Consider the following 7097-nt stretch of genomic DNA (forward strand, 5'->3'; position numbering starts at 1 on the left):
ACCTAAATTAAAAAAAAAAAAGTAGAGTCTTAGGAATTTTGCAGATTTATCAACTCCTTCAGGGGAAATATAAGATCTCTTTACAGTAAGGCTAAAGTTCAGGGAAAGGACGGCTGGTGAGCCAACATCCCTGAAGCAGCCCTAACCTCCAAGACCTCTCAGTAAATGATATCTACCACTTTTTGGAAGAAAGATAAACTGTGCAGTGGGAGTCCCAGGCCACCAGGGCCCAGTTACTCAGAGGCCATTTCTGCTGAGGAAGTAGAACCCTTGATTCACACAATAAATGCTTGTGCCAGAGCACTTTGTACAAATATGCATATCTAATCTGGTCCTGATGAGAAAAACTAAGGTTTACAAAAGACAATACCTGATATCTCACTTTAAACAAATAAACTCTTACTCAGACCAAGAGGCAGTCCTCAGAACAGAGCAAGAAAACACAGCACAGTTCAAAATCAGGAAAGGAGTGCATCAGGGATGCGTCCTGTCTCCACACCTTTTCAATCTATATGCAGAACTAATTCGGGTGACTGAGCTTTATGAGGAAGAATGTGGCATCAGGATTGGAGGAAGACTCATAAACAACCTACATTATGCAGATAACACAATCTTGCTTGCTGAAACTGAGGAGGACCAGAAGTGCTTGCTGCAGAAGGTCAAGGACTGTAGTCTTCAATATGGACTGAAGCTAAACATAGAGAAAACAGATACTAACCACTAAGCCAACTAGCAGCACTACAACAGATGGAGAAGGGATTGAGGTTGTTAAAAATTTCAGCTTGCTCACCTCCACTATCAAGACTTTTGGCACCAGCAGTCAGGAAATAAAAAGACGATGAATTGCATTGGGGAAGTCGGCTGTCAGGGACCTCTTCAGAGTACTGAAAAACAATGACGTCAATCTAGAGACTAAGGTGCACCTGATCCAAACCATGTTCTTCAAATTACTTGCAATGCATCAGAGAGCTGGATAATAATTAAGGATGACAGAAGAAGAATCGGTACTTTTGAGTCATGGTTGGTGCTGGAGAAGAGTATTGAACTTACCACTGATCGCCAAGAAAACAAGTAAGTCTGCCTTAGAGAGGTTAAAACACCAAATTTCTCCTTGGGGGCTACTGTTCGGAAGCTTCATCTCACATAGTTTGGGCACTTAGCCAGGAGAGACCAGTCCTTGAGGAAGGACATCATGCTTGGAAGGGGTGGAAGGACAGCCCCAGGAGAGGAAGACCCCAGATGAGATGGATTGATACAGTATCTTCCTTATTCCTTCCTCAACAGTTTCTCTCACATTTATTCCAATTAGAAACTCTTCAAAGCCTGACTGATGCTGGTACTTTATCCTCCCAACTATAGGTCTAGGGGAAGAGAGATAGTGCCAACTGGGATTTGGGGGAGTTGAGGGAAGGGGAGGAACAGACAATAGTCTCCAGGTATTCACAGCTGTCCACACTCCAATGACATCTGCTAAATCCTCTTTCCAGATTTGGTCTCATGAAAGTCAGACCCAGGGATGAGGGGGTGGCTGGTAAACCTCTTGTGAAAATGAGGGCAAAGCCCTTCTGTGCCAGCTCTCCTGTGTGCCTCTAACATACCAGAATGGGAATGAACAGAGGAGACTGAAGAAAGACCCAGGAAGAAAGCCCCCGGAAGGGGCTATGACAATTGTATCACACTATGCCAACTGTAATGCCACTATTCACCTTTATACCACCAACCCTAAAGTATCTTACAGCAAATACCCAACTCTTTCACTTCTGCCTCCACATTTCAACTCTTAGTCTAATCCAAAGTGCTCCTTAAGGAATAAAGCACTTTGGAGGGATGAACACAGCACTGCAGACCTCACTGACAGGCTGCAAAAATAACAGAACAAAAAAAGAAGACATTGGTCCAATGCCACTCAGATACTGGTAGGTGCATATGGAAGCAAATTTGGTTCCCAGCCAGGGCTTCTTCTATCATATAACAAAGATACATATAAGCGCCAGCAGGGCTTAGCCTTAGCAGGTCAAGGGCTTAATCCTTCCTCATACCTTGAGTTACAAAGTAAACAAGCCTTTTCTTGAGAATCTCTACTGAAAGGTTCACCTTCTTAAGCTTCTCCTTCCAAGTACAACCTGCTGTTCACTTCCCTAGTCTAGATCACCTTTGGTCACTCCCCTTGTCAGGGGACCACTTCTCAGGCTTATAGAATTCCATAGCAAGTGTGGAGCTAAAACCAGACAATACTGTTAATAATGCCTGAAGAAAAGGTGCTCTATTATTGTTACTTGCTCCAAGGCAACAATCTCAGAATGTCAGAAATTTTTAACTGGCAGGAAGAAGTCAGATTGCTGTTAAACCAAAATCAAGCTCTTTGGGCACCTGTGTAAGTGTCCTCGTAGAAGAAAGCACAAGCTTTTAGGACTGTTTGGGTCCTACAGATTGTCATCTGAACTCCAAAGCAAGCTTGTCCACAGGATATTAGACCTGACCCCATCTGTTGGGGAAGGCAGGAACCGAAGAGCAGTGGGCAAGGCTGTATCATGAAATAACTTTTTGGCCACAAAGGCCCAGTCTGTGGGTGTTTCCCCACACAGTAGCACAAAGGCAACAACAGGCTCTTCACGATGTCTATCTCTCAAGATTATGTTCCAAAGCTGTGTAACTTCTCATGAAAGACTATTTGAAGAACTATCTTCCAAAATAAAGTAGGCAGTAACCTCTCAATAATACTAAAATATGAACTCATCATTAGACAAGGAGAAATACAATGCAAGAAATCAGAGGTCAGTCACTTAAGGACCTTTGCACAAAGACCTCTGCAGCCTTAACCAGAAAATAAACCAAACCAATGCCATCAAACTGACCTGGTTCACAGGACAAAAGTAGAAGTCTGGGTTCCCAAGGTTGTAAATTTTTATGGAAACAGACTACCACACATTTCTCTTACGCAGCAGCTGATGAGTCCCAGTCATTCACTAACTGAGCACTCTAAGCCAACACCAGGAGAGCTCTGTTCTGCAGCCCAAGAGGGGACTATAAGATTTTGATTCCTGAAATTGAGAAACTAACATGTGACACAAAGACTCCACTTCTGAAAATGAAGACTACAAAACTATTACCACAAGCACACAAAGGCACACACCTACAAGAAAATTCATGGCAGCACTCTTTAAAATAATGAGCAACTGGCAACAACCCAAAATAATTTACCAATAAGAGAATAATTAAATAAACTAATACATATTTATATAATGATATACACTTCAGTTGTTGAGAAAGATACAGTAAATCTCCTGATATTGGCAAACAAAGAAACTAATTAGTCATTGAGCAATTATATCAAGTGGCTATGTGCCAAATCGATGATTATACTATACTGTCAAGTAGTTTAAAAGAACATGCTCAATGAAGGGATTAAAAAAAAAGAAGAAATTATAATCATATTTATGGAAAAAATTCTGAAAGGAAAACCATTAACAGTGATGGCCTCTGGGGTGTGCAAATATGAAAGGAGCAGGCAGAAGGAAGAAAGGAGCACCAGCAGAAAGAAGAAAGAAGGACTTCTTTCTTTACATACTTGTATATTGTTGCTATATTTTTGTTGCTGTTATAGTTTTAATAAATACCACCACATATTACAGTTTTTAAAATTATTTTAACAGAAACATAAGAAATGTTAGATAAAGGAGAAAAAAAAAAGCTGGAAGACTGTATACCAAATTATTATGGTGATTACGTCTAGAAGGCATTTTCTGCATTATTCCTATGACTTTTTAACTTTCAAAAGTAGTATTTATTATCAAAATCATTATGCCTGTATTTTATAGTATGAGTCACTCTAGGTCCTATTCTTTAAGAACAGTGCCTTAAGAGTTGGAGGGCAAAATCCCTTTCTTAGGGCCATAGTAAGGAGAGAAGTTCCAAAGTCTGATCCCAATTCAAGATAGGACAGTGTTCAGATTTCATGTTCATAGGGTCGCCATGAATTGTACTCAACTCAATGGGACCTAACAATAACAATAAAACCCACTGCCCATCCTATCTAATCCCAACTCCATTTAAAATATCCTACTCACTGGTCATCCAATCACCAGAAATGCAGGCTCTGGCAATGCACCTGGAGTTCCCTTTCCAAATTCCTAACTTTCTTCTTTTTTTTCTTTCTCCCTGGTTGTTTTTTGTTTTATTGGTTTTTGGGTTTTGTGGGTTTTCTGGCTCCATATTCCTAACTTTCAACCCACAAATATTCATTGAATTCCTGTTATGGGTCAGAAACTCTGCCAGGGCTGTAACAGACATAAAGAAGACAGCCACAGTCTCTGCTCTCAAGGAACTTACAGTTTAGGTGATCCACACCTGATCCCTTGATCCATTACTCTTATACCTCGAGAAGCCATTTCAAGACTGGTAGGCTGTGAGGATTCCTCTGAGGTGATCTTACACCCAGTCCCTTAACATCATACAAGACACCATAACAACAGAGGAATGCACCAAGAATTACATGTGATGATCTAGCCAACAAAAACTGGCTTAATACTCCATGAATAAGATTCCTGGAAAGAAATAGAGTTCAAATAAGTTTCTCTTCAGTTCTTAAAAAGAACTCCTTCTTTTAAGCTATTGCTGTTTGAAAGCATCTTTGGAGGAACAGAAAGGATTAGGATGATAAATTCCATCTGATCCTGATTGAGAACTGAATTCACTGATTGACTTGATACTTTAAGACAAAGGGAGTCTTTCCCACTAATTGGAAATGCAACTCAAATCATCCACGGCCTCTGCCCTGGTTGCATAAATTTGTCTTATGTATTTGAGCAATAAAATATTTAAATTTTTAAAAAATGCTTCTTTTCTTCCAGAGCTATGCTTTCTCATTTCTTCATACCACAACACAGAGAAAATATATTATATCACACCTTGGGATCAAGAGAGACAGCTGTTTTTAGCTATCCAGAAACTTGAGGATCAATACTCTCGCACCCCTATATGACTTTTACATGAAACCATTTGGGCTCAAAAAAGGATCAAAATTTCTTCATGCAACATGCTTGAAAAGTAAAACAATATCAACGTAGGTCTCACTCATTTAACTATGAACATATGTCTGATATAGAATCTGAGTGTTTATGTCAGATTCCACAGACACAGGAATGTGCAAGGTTATTCCATTTCTCAGGGGCCAAGCCAACCTGAGGTAAGGAGCAAGCCTAGCTCACTGTCAGAGGCTAACAAGTTTCCTAAGGCTGCACTTTCTCCAGCTCATTTATACCACTTAACAAGCACAGGAACTGCAATTAGTCTTTGACAATGAGCTTTTTCAGCAAACCTACCCTCCGGTGAGTCAGCAGTCCAAATTTCTTTTAGAGTAATGACCAACTGCAACTGCCCTAAAGTTCTGTCAGAGTCTTCCTTGGTAATCTGAAATGACCTAAAGGAGGCCACACAATACAAGGCAGGTTCCTATACGTGGTTCAGTCTGAAGGAAAACAGGCTCAGTAAATCGAGATCTTCTTTTAACCAGGAACATACTCAAAAAGAAGCAGGTCTTAGCAGTAGCAGTGGCTTCCGTTTATTGAGTCCCACCTTTGCTAAGCATGTTTGTATGTACTATCTCAACATTTACCACAACCTTGTGAAGAGGCTTGATTATCACTATTTTGTAACAAGGAAAGTAAGACTCAGACTCTCAAGATCCTACCAGGTTATATCCTAGTCTATCTCGATACCACTTACAAAATGGTATCCTAGTTCATCTTGAGGCCAGGAGCTGAATTCAGGTTTTTCTGACTCTAAACTTATTTTTCTAACTACCCAACTGTACTGCATCCCTAAAGTATGGACTGAAATAACCCAGCTAGCCTTTCTCACTGGACAAAGGAGAGGACAACAGCTTCCCAAGGCAATAAACAAAGATTCCAACAATGGCAGATTTCCAACGATGGCACAATAAGATCACCTGGGAAGTATCCCACTCTATAGATTTTTAACCTTCAAAGTTGAAAAAGCTACACCTCTAATGGAACCCACAGGGAATACAAACACATTTGCTGCACTCCTCTTAGATGCAACAGTGGTATCCTAGTCTATTCAAAAACAAATACTCCTGGAATATCTACTTTATGCCAGGCAGAGAGCCAGATATTCAGACGCAGGCAGAAAACAGACATGACACTCGTCCTCGAGTTTACCATCATGTGATACAACAGGATATATTCTATATTGTTGTTAGATGTCACCAAGTTAAGCACAATGCTTAGAGAACAGATATGAATCCTGTCCTATCCTGTGCATTCTCATCAGTTGATATTATTATTAGCAGCACAGATAAAAGAGGAGTCAATGGTTAAGTGTCAGGTGAGGGAGACTCTTCCAAGGAAATGCCATTTGGGGTGGATTTTTAAGAACAGATTGTTTCCCATACTGGTAACGTTGAAGTGGAAAATGACAAACTGAGAAAACTACCTATGTAAAGAATAAAGGTACCTCTTGGAATAACTAACCATACCAAAAGGGCAACATTTATCCAAAGGGAAGGCTTAGAAGGCAGAAAGGAGAATAGAGACTACTGGAAATGAGAATCACAGAAGTAGGAAGAGTGTCATTACATTGTGGGTATTGTAAATTGTTATTAAAAAAAAAGAATGGTACCATGGAAAACCAATTTGCTTTATAGACTTTCACTCAAATCACAATGTTTTTAAATAATAAAAATATTAAACCACAAACTAATAGATGCACAAACAGGATGCTTAAAGTCCAAGTACTGACCACAAGTCTAGGCCTCTACCAGATAATGAAGAGCCTTTAATATCTGACCAAGAAGCTTGGCCTAGCGAGCTCTGGTGGCCTAGTGGCAAGAAGCTGCATTGCAATACCAGAGGTGCGGGGTTCAAATCCACCAGATGCTCTGCTGAAGGAGGAACAATCACCTCCTGTACCAGTCAGATCTGATTTGACGGTACACACATAAAAAATTAAAAAAATAAAAAAAGCTTGGCCTTTATCTTGTAGGGTTCACTGAGGCAGTTTCAGGCAGTGGTGAATTTATTCAGACTTTCAGGTGGGAATTATCACCTCCCAGCTTCAGGTAGGGAATGGGGGGGGGG

The sequence above is a fragment of the Elephantulus edwardii genome, unplaced genomic scaffold (genome assembly GCF_000299155.1).
Source record: "Elephantulus edwardii isolate Elephantulus edwardi_28Jun2011 unplaced genomic scaffold, EleEdw1.0 scaffold00001, whole genome shotgun sequence".
NCBI lineage: Eukaryota > Metazoa > Chordata > Mammalia > Macroscelidea > Macroscelididae > Elephantulus > Elephantulus edwardii.